Source organism: Typopeltis vanoorti, chromosome 12 (assembly GCF_054136105.1).
Source record: "Typopeltis vanoorti isolate ZY-2024b chromosome 12, IOZ_Tvanoo_1.0, whole genome shotgun sequence".
Lineage (NCBI taxonomy): Eukaryota > Metazoa > Arthropoda > Arachnida > Uropygi > Thelyphonidae > Typopeltis > Typopeltis vanoorti.
In genome coordinates this window covers 20,164,779-20,180,546 of record NC_143560.1, presented here as the reverse complement: position 1 = coordinate 20,180,546, position 15,768 = coordinate 20,164,779, and the positions used below count along the sequence as shown (strand labels likewise).

Below are 15,768 nucleotides of genomic sequence, written 5' to 3'. Positions count from 1 at the left end.
CTTCGATGCTCCTTTGTATAAAGAATCAACATTTTCTGATATAGATAATTTTCTGAAAACTTATTTATGTTGCTCCTAGTTTAATACACTATCAAAGTAAAGCAAGGCTTATTTGGTGATCTTGCTACCCTACTTTCCAACAGTTTAACAGTTTTTATTATTCACATCACGTATACAAATTATACATATTATACTATTCAACTTGTATAATTATGACAATATTTCACAATACAATTCAATGCACAGTACAATGTTACAAAATAAAATTCAAGTATTACTATCATATTCTGTTGGTACTAACACTTATTATGGCTATTATTTTATTATGGTTAATAAAAAGTTTTCTCATATATGCAAGTAGAATATATTATATTTTGAATGGTTTCATAGTTATTATAAGTAACTGGTTTAGAGTAATGTAAGTCAGGTAATGCAAATATGTGTAACCAAGAGCCGTAGCCATACTGGTTACTAGAAAAGTAATTAGCTCAAAACAGACACTGAGAGTCCGGTGACTGCATCTAAGAGGGCTCCCTTACCAGTTATAATAATGTACATATTGATATTTTAATTCCTAATTGAATGAACCAATTTGTAAATCAATACCTTAATTGGTTATGATATATAAGTTATAATGATTTCTTATACTATACATTTAAAATAATTGTCAACATTCTTTAATCCCATAAGGAAGTTTCTCAATCTTTTTCTAAATACATATTCTGAGGTTATAGATTTAATTTCATTCGGAAGTTTATTATAGCTACTCGTCACAATGTACTCGAGATTTATGAAAAATTTCTTTGTTAGCCTTAGCTACTTCCAGCATGTTTTGACCGCAGCGCAATCCATAGTCTACATTATATACCAAGAAACTTTCAGCGTTTCTTTTTATATAACAGACAACCACACAGATATAGTTTCTGAAATTGTAGAATATTATGAACGATATACAGATCATTGGTTGAATGTGCGAAGTCAGTAGTAGTTATGGCTCTAATTATTCTGTTTTGTATTCTTATTAATGGAAGCAGATTGTTATAATAGTCTCCTCCCCAACAGGTAATGCCATATTGCAGTGAAGAATTTACCCAGGAATAGTATAAACATCTTAAGAATGCTGCATTTACAAATTTTTTTAACATAATATATTCTGTTAATTATGAACCTAAACTTATTTGTTAGGAAAGTGGTGTGGAAGTTCCATTTCAAATTGCTATTGATATGAAGGCCCAAATACCTGACAGTTTTTGATTTTTTTGATTAAGCTACATTTACAATTTAGAGTATCACCACATTTCCTTTCATGCCATTTTATAGTTATACTGTGATCTAATTTGTCTGTTAATGTAAAGTATATATATCTCGTTTTGTCGGTATTAATGTTAAATCTGTTGTTGCTAAACTGTATACTTAGTTTTAACATATCACTATTAATCCGATTTTTTTAGATCTTCAAGGGTTGTTTCGGTGTATACTAAAGCCGTATCGTCAGCAAAGGCTAATTTAAATTTGACTAATAAATTTTTAATTTATATTAAAAGAGTAATCAGGTGGACATGCTTGGTTGTGTATTTTTTTTTTTTCTTTTTTGGGAGACAAGGATGACAAGTGAAGGTGGCAAAATGTTCTGAAGGCTATTAAAGAAGGAAAAAGTACTGTAAAAGGAATCAAAGATGATATGAAAAATGAAGATAAAGATATCCTAGATGCCTGGAGTAATTACTTTGAAAGACTTAAATGAAAGAAGCAGTGATAGAACCATACTAGAAAATTTAAGAGAATACATATCAATACTTGAGGTAGAAAATAAAAACCTGTCAAAAACTTGAAATGTGGAAAGGCAGTTGGAGTAGATGATATTCAACCAGAAATGCTTAAGAATGGAGGTATAAAAGTTTTGCAGTGGACCTGGTGAGAATGTCAAAATCCCAATCATTGTAGTAGAGTTCTCATAGTACCCATCTATAAAAAGTAATAAAACTGAATGTGAGAATTACAGAGGAATTTCTCTACTAAGTGTTCCAGGTAAGATTTATGCAAGCATACTTGAAAAGAGTTTGAGAAAAATTGTTGAAGAGAAACTTGGAGAAGAGCAAGCTGGATTCAGATCAAATAGAGGTTGTCAAGATCAGATTTTCACTATAAGATAAATAGTTGAGAAATTGTGAAGATATGACAAGGATCTGTACTTAAGTTTTGCAGATATCTGGAAAAGGCATATGACAAGGTGCCAAGAGAAAAGCTTTTCAACACTGCAAATTATATGGAGTGAATGGAACATTATACAAAGCAATATATAGTCTATATATAAGTTGTCAGTCAGCAGTTAGAAGTGAAAGAAATACAGGAAGATGGTTTGATGTAAAATCAGGTGTAAGAAAAGGATGCACATTATCTCCACTCTTATTCATTATCTATATCAGGCCTGCACAACATATGGCTGTGCCTGCACGTAGTGCAAGTCTGAGGCAACTCATGGTAGAAAATGATCAGAGCTTAATCCACCTTTACCATGAGTTGCTTCAGTCTTGCACTACATGCAGGTGCACTTGACTGTTTGCTCACTTGGGAAATAGGCTTAAAACCAAGTTTATATAAAATTACTTGGTATCTTGAATACATAATATACCCAAGTTAAAAAACTTTCTACATCTATCTCTCATCCTGAGATTTTATTTAATAAGGTCAAAGCACCTAATGGCAACTTGTTTAGGTAAAACTCATATAAGCTCTGCATTACTTCAACCTTAGCATTGTCTGGTCTGGCTCCCACTGACGACACCTCAATAAAGATCGAAACCGGTATGGATAGTGACCATTGCCTTTAATGCATAGCAGCATACATCTCCGCAAGGGGATGTGCTTTACGTTAAGGGAAAAATACTAAGGAAAGTGATCAGAACTTAATCTACCTTTACAACAAGTTGTCTCAGACTTGCACTAAGTGCAGGCGCAAACTTGACTGTTTGCTCACTTGGGAAATAGGATTAAAAACCACCATCATCATCATCAAATTCCTGCCATGTACCCTCAAGGGGTGTACAGGATATGACCGTACTACATGAAAAAATTACATCATTACTAACTTCCTATCTACAATTTTCCTCCAAATCAGTCTGTTACTTGTCAAGACTCCAATATTATCAGATCTTATATTTCTATCGTCTAAGGCACTTTGTACCGTATCAATCCACCTATATCTTGGTCTTCCTCTGGGTCGTTTTCCTGCCAACCTGGCAGAGAACACTTGTTTTGCTAATCTTTCCTCTCCCATTCTATTTAAGTGACCATACCATCTGAGATTAGCTCTGCTAACGCATTCCTGGATGCTGACAATGTCAAGTTCTTTCCTAATATCCTCATTTTTAATATGATATTGCCATTGATGCCATCTGTTCACGCCTCTAATCTTTCTCAGGACTCTCATATCTGCAGTCTCTAGTCTTTGGTCAAGTGTTTTACTTCTGACCCAGCTCTCAGATCCATAAGTTAAAATTGGTTTGAACACAGTCTTGTATACAGCTAATTTAGTGTTCCGACTAATTTCTTTCTTATTCCATATGAATTTATTCAATTGACTTCCCACGATACCAGCTTTGCTGATTCTGTTGTCTATTTCTATATTTAGTTTACCATCTTCAGTAAAAATTGTGCCTAAGTAGCTGAAATGTTTTACTTGTTCCACAGGTTCTCCATTCACAACCCAGTTGACATTTTCAATGATTCTGCCTATTTTCATTGTCTTTGTCTTTTTATTGCTGACCTTCATACCATATCTATTACAACAGCTATTCAATTTAGTCAGAGAATCTTGCAGACTTGTAGCAGATTTATTTAGAAGTATAACATCATCCGCATAAAGCAAAGAGCTGACATTAACATCTCCAATTTTGATATCAGGTTTAATACCACATTCCTTCATAATGTGATCCATATAGATAATGAATAACAGAGGGGATAATGTACATCCCTGTCTCACACCAGATTTAACATTAAACCATCTTCCTGTACTTCCTTCAATTCTAACTGCTGACTCACAACTCAAATAAAGACTAAGTACTGCTTGATATAATGCCCCATTGACACCATATAACTGCAGCGTATTGAATAGCTTCTCTCTTGGCACCTTGTCATATGCCTTTTCCAAATCGACAAAACTTAAATACAGATCTTTGTTATATTCCCATGCTTTCTCGACTATTTGTCGTAAAGTGAAGATCTGATCCTGACAGCCTCTATTTCGCCTGAATCCAGCTTGTTCTTCACCAAGCTTTTCTTCCACAATTCTTCTCAACCGTTTCTCAAGTATACTTGCATAGATCTTGCCAGGAACACTCATTAGGGAAATGCCTCTGTAATTCTCACATTCAGTTTTATTTCCCTTTTTATATATGGGTACTATGAGAGCTCTACTCCAATCATCGGGAATTCGTCCCTCTGTCCAGGCTTTCTGAACTATGCAGTGCAGCCACTGTAAGACTCCTATACCACCATACTTCAGCATTTCCGGTCGAATATCATCTACTCCTGCTGCCTTTCCACATTTCAAGCCTTTGATGACTTTTTCTACTTCAAGTATGGATATGTGTTCCTGACTGCATGCCTGGTCAGTGTTTTTTATCACTGTGCTGTCATCACTGCTTGTTTCATTTAGCAGTTTTTCAAAGTAATTACTCCATACTTCAAGGATATCTTTTTCTCCTGTTTTCATTTCACCTTTATCATCTGTAATTCCTTTTACAGCACTCTTTCCTCCATTCCTAAGCTTCTTCAACAACCTCCAGAATATTTTGCCACCTTCTTGATATTTATTTTCTATATTCTTGCCAAAGTCCTCCCATGACTTTTGTTTAGCTAGTTTTACACACTGTTTAGCTTTCTTACATTTGTCTCTGTATTCTGTAAGAGTAAAAGCTGACTTATTTGCCAGGAACTTTTGATATGCTTTCTTCTTTTCCTTCACTGCCTCTTTAACTTCCTGTGTCCACCAGGGAGTTCTGATTTTTTTATCCTTGCACACAACCTCACCACATGCCTCTCTGGCAGAATCAATCAATGTTTCCTTCAGAGTTTGCCACTGAATCTCCAAGGTTTGATTCCTGTTCTCAAACTCTTTCATTTTCTTTTCAATAATATTTCTGTATTTTAGTCTACAGTTCACATCTGAGAGCTGCTCAACTTTTATTCGCTTTAAAACTTTCTTACATGTTATTCTTTTCAATATGAAATTCAATTTTATCCTGCTCAAGACTAAATAGTGATCACTTCCAATTTCAAATCCTCTGTACACTCGGGTGTCCTGCACCAAGGAGAAAACATCACTATCAACAATAACATAGTCAATGAGACTTTTCTTATTCCTAGCCTCTTCTCTCCATGTGAATTTGTGCACATTTTTATGTTGGAACATGGTGTTAGTAATAACCAGTCCATGTCCTGAGCAGAAATCCAACAGATATTTGCCATTATTATTAGCTTTGCTCTTTTCTCCAAATTTTCCCAAAATATTTTTGTATGTCTCACAATCATTTCCTACTCTACTATTTAGATCCCCAACAAGGACCAACTTTTCCTTTTTCATTGTGTCAGTTGCTTTTTCTAAAGCCTCAAAAAATTCCTCGACTTCTACCTTAGTAGAACCTTCTGTGGGACCATAGGCACAAATAAGTCTCATTGTCCAGTTCCCCATTCTCATATTTGCCCACATTACTCTACTTGAGACTGACTGCCATTCAAGAAGATTAGCCTCGTATTTTGTGTTGAATACTATGGCTACTCCTTCTTTTCCTTGATTGTCATTGCCTGAATATAACATTTTGTATTTATTGCTCAGAAAGATCTCACCAGTTTTGGTCTTTTTTGTTTCAGTCACCCCTATTATGTCGATCTGGTACTTATCTAATTCCTCAGCTAGCTCCATTTCTTTGCCATTCAGGCTTCTTACATTGATAGTACCGATCTTTAACTCTGGTGATGTTGAGTTGGGGTTTGTTTTCAGATTTGTTCCAGTAGCTGACTTTTCGCTGTTCGCCCTGGTTCCCTGGCGAAAACAACGGGGGCCTTGTTTAACCGGGCGACGCCCCAGCCGGCATGAAATTTTGTCATGTTGTACCATCATTTTTTATTTTTGGTTTAACCAATAAGAATACAATTTGGTCGGCTAAATCCCAAATTGCCAGCCCATCCTCGTTCGTTCAGTATCAAAGTAGATACCCAACAGGGTGCACCACGAGAAGGTGAGGATTGGACATTAGGTCAGAAGCCCTGGTCGGTTCTCCGCATTCCTTTAAAGGCTATGTGGAGGTCTCCTCTCAGTTATACAGCTTTGACCCTTAAGCACCCCGATTAAAAACCAAGTTTATATAAAATTACTTGGTATCTCGAATACATATACAGTACTCTTGACTATCTGGCCTCCGTACTATCCAGAGCCGGATTTTATCATGAAGAATTATAATAATACAGTAATTCTCTGTGATAAAATGAGGAATACGTACTGTAATTTACTTTGCCAAGGCGTTGCAAGCGGGCGTCTGCTACAATCCTCCTACATGCCGTGTGCATAACACAAGTTGAGACATGCAAAGTGCGGATTTCCCCACTTCGTCAGTTATGCATCAGATGTCCACAAGTGCGGAATATGTTTGCCATTGTTCCTGGTTGCGTTAGTAAATTGTTGTTTGGTGTGCTTCGTTGTTTTTTTTTATTAAAGATTACGAAATGGGTGATAAACGAAAAAAGGTTGCAGTGACTATGAAGGAGAAACTACGCACTATAAAGCGACTAGACTTTGGACCAAACTTTAAGGGGTGATAGAACACACCTAAACAAGCACTTTTCGTCATACAATACATGGTCCGAAGTCAAGCTGTGAAGCGCTAGAGGGTGCTTTCCAGTGAACACTGGAAAGTGCTGGTTTTTGCAGTCGTCATTATTTCTACCATGGAGTGCAAAAAGCATGGATTCTTTCACAAATCAGGAGAAGGTTGACATGCATGTCATTTATGGAGCTGCAGATGGGAATGTGAGGGAAGCCCAAAGACCATACCAAGAGCGCTTTCCGACCAAATGTGTGCCTGATCGTAAAACCTTTCAGCGATTGCACCGGTATCTGTGCGAAATGGGCTCCTTTGTCAGTGAATAAGACATGTGCATCAAAGTCCAGCTGCACTGCAGTCTGCCAGGAACCACTGTGCAAAATCCACATGAGGCTGGTAATCTGCAGGTGTCAAGGCATGCAACCTCTGTGCATGGTAGGGGTGTAATCGTTCGTCTCGTAGAACTCACCACACCATTGATTGGAGGACACGTACGGCATGGGAAATTGGTGCACATGTCTTATTCACTGACGAATAGACCTTTACACTTGAGGGCATTTTTAATACCCAAAATTATCGTGTATGGGCGAGCAGAAATCCGCACGCCACGCGTCCACATTCGTACCAGTGGCGTTTCTCCATAAATGTTTGGGCTGGAATCCTACATGACCATTTGATTGGCCCATACCTTCTGCCAGCATGACTGAATGGGAGAACGTACCTTGTATTTTTGCAAGAGGTCTTGCCAGAATTACTGAACCCTGTTCCAGAAAACATTCAAACACGTATGTGGTTCCAACACGATGGAGCACCACCCAATTTCAGTGTGGATGTGCGGAACACCTTGGATGAAACATTTCCAGGACGATAGATTGGTCAGGGTGGTCCCATCGCTTGGCCGCCATGATCGCCCGATCTCTCATGTCTGGACTTTTTCCCATGGAGCTATATGAAAAGCCTGATCTATGAAAAGCCCCATTGATTCCAATGAGGACCTTATTGCCAGGATTTCTATTGCCGCTGCTGCTGTATGAGAAATGCCTGGAGGTTTCGCCAATCACTAAGTCTCAATGAAATTCTTTATGTTCTGTAATTTTCAAATCTCCTCTGTCATTCTTGTGTTTCTTCATTTCCTGACACAGTAGTTGCTAGCCCCTAGCGCTTCACCGCTTGAGTTTAGACCATGCATTGCATAATGAAAAGTGCTTGTTTAGGTGCGTTCTATCACCCCTTAAAGTTTGGCCCAAGAGTTCTTTACTATATGTATATATATAAATATACATATAGTCATCCCTCGACTTACATCGGGGTTCCGTTCCATCAGGAAGGACGTAAGTCAGTTCGGAAGTCAATACATTAAATCAACAGAGTTATAGGAGTTAGAGATTTAACAATAATAAGTATACTGTCATTTTAATTTTTAAACCTTATAAAACTGTACTGTGCATTACTGCCACTATAAAACAGGAGAATAATCACCCAAATCTTCTCCACAATCACATCTTCATTACCTTCACTATGTGAAGGACAAGGATGTGGCTCTTCTGGTGTAACCTTTTTTTTTTTTTTTGATGAAAATGTCTATGTGCTTCAGTCATTCCTCCTCTTCTTTTCATCATAAACATATTTATGATGAAAAGAAGCAAGCAAATGCATCATGTACTTTCCTTTCTACTAATAAGTAGCATTCAACATTCAGGTCCATGTATTGGTCAGGGTTTCTGCAAGACCCTTCACTGTGAATTGTTTAACTACCTTTCCTTGTTTGCCTTTTCCCTCTTCTTTTTCTTGTTCTTCCTCTTCTGCAACATGTTGTTCCTCCAGTTTGACCAATTCTTTGTTTGTCAACTATTCAGGGGCACTTACTATGAGTTGAACTATGTTTTCATCATTCAACTTCGAGATTCAGGTTGTTTGCTAGGCCCACTATTTCTTCACTCAATTTACAAAGGTCTTCATTTTTTTTCAAAATTTCCAAAATCGTGTGCACAAACCTTTTTAATGTCTTTATCCATATGTCACTCACATTGAGAGATCACTTCGTCCCAAACTACAGAAATATTTTAATAGCGTGATAAATATTGAATATTAAAGAACTGCATGAGAGTCTGGTCATTTCCTTCATTAGCAGAAATGGCTTGGGAAAAATTTCTCCGTAGATAATAAACCTTAGACACTACTAGAACTCTGATCCATTGGTTGGATCAATGAAGTAGTGTTTGGAGGGACAAACATGACCTTGAACTTGGTGAAGATCACCGATATAAAATGAATGACCTGGAGCATTATCTAGAATTAATAAAATTTTAAATTCTCCATTTTCTTTCATACAATAGCTTTCCATTTCACTCACATAACAGTTGATTAAGATTAAGACATATGCAAACAATTTTTGAGTCGTCCATGACTTCTTATATCTTTGCTAATGAACCGGAAGAGTATGCTTCGTAATGTTTTTGAAGGCTTGTGGATTCTCACTGTGCCATATCACAGGTTTCAGTTTATATCCAGCCACATTACCCCCTAACAGAATCGTAACAATGTCTTTAAGAGCTTTAAAATCAGGCATAGATTTTAGCTTTTTGTGGATGAATTGTCTGCTAGGGCATTTGTTTCAGAAACAAAGAGGTCTCATCCATATCAAATATTTTTCCTCCATAATAATATCCAATTTCTCCACAAACTCCTTGGCAGCCCTCTCATCGGAACTTGCGGATTCACCATATATTTTCACATTATGCAGTGCAAAACACTGCTTGAATCTCATGAACCAACTGGAAGAAGCGTTGTATTCATAATAGGGGTCGCCGCTAGAGGGCCAGGGGAACGGTCGCGTTTTCAGGGAGCTCCCGAAAGGTAAGTACAATTTTGAATGGAAATTAGAATATATGTTAAAAAGCATAACGTAATATTGTCTAAATTTGGTAGCTTGTTGTGTCTGTGTGATTTTGGTGTAAATTCCGTAAATTAATTTAGTCTTTAACGATACGTTTCATATATTTGAATATGGCGCCAATGCGACGTAAGATAATGGCGTCCAAAAATACGACGCCATTGTTCAAAAACTATAATGTGAGAGAATTTGTCCAATGTGAAGTGTGTGTAATGTATGCATTCCCGAATGAGGCTGGAGTATGGATTGAAAGTGATAGTGGTGGGAGAATGTGTAGAAAGTGTATGCAAAGTGAGGAGTCGAAGTATGTGTCAGGTTGTGAGACAGTTATGGTTGAAGAAAGCCAGAATGCGAGACAGTTATGGTTGAAGAAAGCCAGAATGCGAGTGAAAATAGTGGCTCGATAGGGAATTGCGGTGTACAAGATGGCAATGTGAGCGGTGATCTAAGAAAGAGTGAGAGCAATTATACAGAAAGAGAAAATGGTTTGAATGATAAAAAAAATGAGGAATTATTTGTAGGAAGTGAGATCGCTAGGCTGCGCGCAGTGATACAAGATGCGCAGCAGCAATTAGAGCACCTGCAAAACTCTTTCCAGAGTGATTCGGCTAACGTAAATAAACAGCGTGGGCGAGTTTCCGAAATGAAGGAGAGAGTGTTGTATGGTGACTCGTTATTAAGAGGAGTAATAGATGGGAGTGTAACTAAATCGTACTTACCGGGTGCGAAATTTAAGGATGTAAGTGAGAGCATTAGAGTGCCAAAACAGAGGGTGAAAGAAATAACAATTGTGGCTGGTACGAATGAATTGAAAGGTGATAAATTTTTTATGAGAGAGGACTTGAAAGTATTGTTAAAGGTAGCAAAAGAAAAGAGTGACAGAGTTAGAATGGTGAGTCTGTTACCGCAGTATGACAGAGAGGAGTTTAGGAGGAGGGCCATAATCGCAAATGATATTATGCGCAGGTTATGCGGACGGTGTGGTGTGGAATTTGTGGACGTGTGGAATGAGTTTGATGGGCGAAAGGACTTATACAAGATGGATGGCCTGCATTTGAATGGACTTGGTGTGCGGAGACTGGAAAAAGTGTTGCTGAATGAAGTGAAAATGGATGTGCAGAACCAGAGAAACTAGAACTACCAAGGAGGGGGGGAAGTGGATATCCAGACATCAGTGAGACAGTTAAGTGTAAAAATGTATATAATGTACCTGAGCCAGCAATAAGGACAAAAAATGGGAATGGGATATTTAGAATAACGCATCAAGATAGGGGTGGGACAAAGGGAACACTGCAATTCATGTATACTAATGCCAGGAGTATTAGGAACAAGAAGGAAGAATTTTTGGCCTTGATTGGCTCTTCCTGGCCGCAGGTTATTGGCATTAGTGAAACATGGCTGACGGAAGATGATATAGTTAGTGGGATAGAATGTGTAGGTTATAGTATGTTTAGGAGGGACAGAGAGAATAAAATTGGGGGAGGGGTGTTATTGATGATAGCTGATGAACTGCAGCCAAGGAGAATTGAAGTATTGCAGGATAGTGAAAGGAGCTCATTTGAGGCTATTTGGTGTGAGATTGATACTGGCAGAATAAAATATACAGTTGGGTGCTGCTATAGACCAGGTGATGGAATAGATGGTGGAGATGGTATGCATAAACAAATTGATGAAATGAGTGGAAGAAGGGTAATTATTATGGGGGATTTCAACTATAGTAACATTGATTGGAAGGAGGAGAGGACACATGTGAGGAAGGAAATGGATTTTATTCAATTATTAAGGGATAACTATCTGAAACAGCATGTAATTGAAAATACTAGGGGTGTGAGAGTGCTTGACCTGGTAATAGTATCTGAGAATTTGACTGTAATGAATATGACCATGTTGCCACCTATTGGTGAGAGTGATCATAAGATCTTGACCTGGGAGGTGGCTAAAGGTGTGAAATTTGTGATTAAGACAGGGTATATGTGGAATTACCATGCTGGCAAGTATGACAAGCTTAGGAGATTGCTTGGATCAGTGCCATGGCATGTACAACTGCAAGGGCTGGACGTCGATAGAGCATGGGAAGTGATCAAAGAGCATTTACAGGAGGTTATGGCTGATTGTATACCTAAGGTCCGAATAGTGAAACAAGGAGGGATTAAATGGATGAATAACACCATTAAGCTTGAGCTGCAAAAAAAGAAACAACTATGGAGGGAATTCAAAGAAAAGGGTGACCTGCAGGCACACGAACGGTATAAAGTACAGGCCAGAAGGGTAACGAGTGTGGTAAAAACAGCAAAAGCCGATTATGAAAGGAAACTAGCTATGCAAGCAAAAGAGAATCCCAAACAGTTCTTTCAATATGCTGCAAGCAAGAAAAAAACTGTACATGGCAAAATGATTTTAAGGAATGACGATGGTAAAGAGTTCACTGAACCAGTCAATATAGTGGAGTTACTGAGCGGGCACTTTGCAAAAGTATATCATCCAGGTGGTAACGTTGAAAAAATGAAGGAACCATTAGTATATATGGGAATTGTGATGAATGAAGTGGAGGTGAATAGTCTATTACAGAACCTTAATGTGAATACATCTGTGGGATTGGATGGTATACCGGCACGGGTCTTGCATGAAGCGGCTAATGAATTATCAGTGCCCTTGACCATGTTGTTTAATCCGAGTCTCAGGTCTGGCTTAGTCCCGAAGGCGTGGAAAGAGGGGAAAATAGTTTCACTGCATAAAGGAGGATCCAAGACTATGGTTGCAAATTACCGACCGATCAGCATATCAGGAGTCGTTGTCAAGGTCTTGGAGAAAGTAGTCAAGGGAAAAATACAGGAATGGATTGATGAAAATGAGATACTGTACAGAGGACAGCATGGCTTTGTGAAGGGTAGATCATGCCTCAGTAACTTGCTCAAATTTTATAACAAGGTGACGGCTGAACTGGATAAGGGAAATGGGTTTACAGTGATACTGCTGGACCTGGCAAAGGCGTTTGACAGGATACCACATGGAATTCTAATCCATAAACTACAACATATGGGAATGGATATAGGGTTGGTGAGATGGATAGCTGGGTGGTTGATGGAGAATATCAAAGAGTAGTTTATTCAGGAGTAGAGTCCAAAAAACGGCCTGTGACTAGTGGTATGCCACAGGGTTCTGTTCTTGGACCACTGCTGTTTAATCTGTTCATTAACGATATAGGGAAGGGTCTAAGTGGGACAGTTCATTTGTTCGCTGATGATGCAAAGTTGGGTAGGGCGATAGTGAACGCAGAAGATGTCAAAGTCTTGCAAGATGACTTAGATAGATTGGAGTTCTGGACTAAGGAGAATGGATGTCAATTTAATGTGACAAAATGTAAGGTTATGCATTTCGGAGTGAAAAGATTAGCAGCAGTATACCACATTGGTGGAACTGTACTCCAAGAGATTGATGAGGCCAGGGACTTGGGAGTGTTGGTGGATAGGGAGATGAAGTTTAGGGGGCACATTGCGAAAGTAGCTAAATCAGCTCATCAACTCTCTTGGTTGTTGAAAAATACCTTGACGAGCAGAGAAAAACAAGTTATTGTACCTCTGTACCGAGCCCTGATAAGACCTCATCTCGACTACTGTGCCCAGATTTGGTCACCTCGGTTCCTTCTTGATGGGGAGGAGGTTGAGAGGATCCAGAGGCGAGTGACTAAGATGATAGCAGGTCTGTGGAATGAACCATATGAGAACAGGTTGAAGATTTGTGGGTTGCAGAAACTGGTTGATAGGCGGAAAAGGGGAGATATGATTGAGACATTCAAATTGCTGAAAGGATTCTATAGGATTAATTCAGATGATATTTTTGAGATCATGACTGGTGGTGGGAGAACTAGGGGACACCCATGGAAGCTGGGCAAGAGCATGGTTAGCAGGGGTGTTAGAGCTGGGTTCTTTACTTTTAGAGTGGTAAATGAGTGGAATAAGCTGCCAGAGTCTGTTGTGGGTGCTATGACAGTGAGCGAGTTCAAGGCAAGGTATGATAGATACTGTGAAAATGTTGAACAGCTGTGTGAACATGATGTTTAGGGCCTCCCTCGATGAGTCTAAGGACTCCTGGAGTAGCCCGTGGTAATAATAATAATAATAATAATAATCAGACTCTGCTTTCTCTCCAACATGTTGAAGAGACTTAGTGCCTTAGCGGTTATGGTCACAGTGCTAAGGAGTATGCGCTTTTGGTTCAGGTCCTCTATGCATGATGGAAGTAGCTTTTCCAATCAACGATAGGACCTTGTCATTGTTTCCTCACTAACGTTGATTTAATGGAAGCAGATCCTTTCACAGCCTCTACAATTTTATCTCTATTTTTCAAAATGGTTGTCATTGTAGAATGAAACCATCCGAAGTCATTTGTGATCACACTAACTGGCTTTACAATGTTGCTTTATAACATGCAACTTTGTTTCAAGATCAATTGCTGGCCTCTTTTTCTGTGATTCTTCACTAGGTTTTTTAATTGGGCACGTAGGGGCCATGTTGCACAAAATATTGCAAAATATTTACCGGCAAATACAAAATCAAACAAGGAACTGTTGAAGCCAAGTGCCGAGAGAGGTTGCCACTGCATTTTTGCTAAAAAAAAACTTTTTTACTTTACGCTCACATGCATCTTGTTCAAAAGTATAGTCTATACATCCCATATATATTACTAGCTTTTGTTTTTCCACTTTCATTTTTAGTTTTCATAATATTAATTCTTAATTTTTCGAAATCTATAATCCATTTGATTCATCATCATCTTTGTTTATTGGTTTTTATTCATGCTTCATTTTCAGCTATTGAATATATCATATTTATATTCATATAACTGAACTTCATTCTAATAACTTTCTCTTATCATATGCTTCTGAAAAATACACAACCAGGTATGTCCTTTGAATGACTCTTTTAATGAAATTTTTTTTTTAAACTTACATCAAATCTAAATTAGTCTTTCTTTTGAAAGTAGGAGAGTAGTAGAAACTGCATTAAATACTCCATGATGTTTCTTAATCTTACATTTGCCACCTCAAGGGGAACCTGCACATATGCTCACTGCATTCTTCCTAACAGCTTTAGCTTTCCTGATTTGTTGCATTTTTTACTAAACAAAACTTTCTCCAGACACCTAACTATAAATTCATTCAAATGTAATCAATCAGGTATATATGAGTCCTTTCATCCATCAAATAATCAAATTTAAAAATTTTATACCATTTCTCCTAGCACAACCTACACTGATTTATTTGCAATCATAGCCCTTCATATGAGTTCAGTCTTATCACTGTTGTTTAATTAAAAATTAAGCAATGAAGATATATGGAGAATATTAATATTTTAATTTACAACTGTATTACACTGATGATGATCTATGATATGTGAATCAATATACTGTAGTTACTTTTAATTAAATATTTTTCAACATGCCTATATGTAACTTATACAGGATGATGCACAGTTATCTCTCAGTAAACATATTACTATCACCTGTCTTTTTCACTTCTAGTAATTTTCCTCTTGCATTCAGAATAAAATAATTATTCTGGAAAAATTAACTTTTTCACTTGACCTCTTTGTATCTTAACATAACATTTTAAATCTTTGCACTAGGAAAGCATACCTCTAATCATGGAACTAACATATAATCTTTTTTGCTCATTAATATTCTCCTTACTTTTCCTTGTTATCTCTCTTTTTTACTCTTCTGAGCCTGCTAGAAGAGTAAAAAAGTATTTCTAATCAAATGCATCTTCAAATGCTGTGCTCATAGTTTGTCCTGTGAAAGACACATGCAACCTTCCTGTTTCACTCATTAAAGTAATCTCACTATTTTCATCATCTTTCTTTACTTCTCATTTTTCACTTATTTGCTTCTTATATTTTTTGCATTCCTCTCTCTTTGTCCTGTACAACACTAGCATTTTCATGCTTTTCACTACTACCTTCCTTTTGACACATTCTTGCCAGCAAAGGTTGGTTGATTGGTAGAGCCTCTGCTACTAATGGCTCACGAAAAAAGTTAAGCAAGTTTGAGCACAGC

General features: G+C 37.7%; 1 protein-coding gene across 1 annotated transcript in view; it reads right to left on the bottom strand.

Annotated features, from left to right (window-relative positions):
- Positions 1-15,768, bottom strand: part of Mau2 (Mau2 sister chromatid cohesion factor) — a 299,360-nt gene that overhangs the window by 169,306 nt on the left and 114,286 nt on the right. The gene's annotated exons all lie outside the window — the stretch shown is intronic.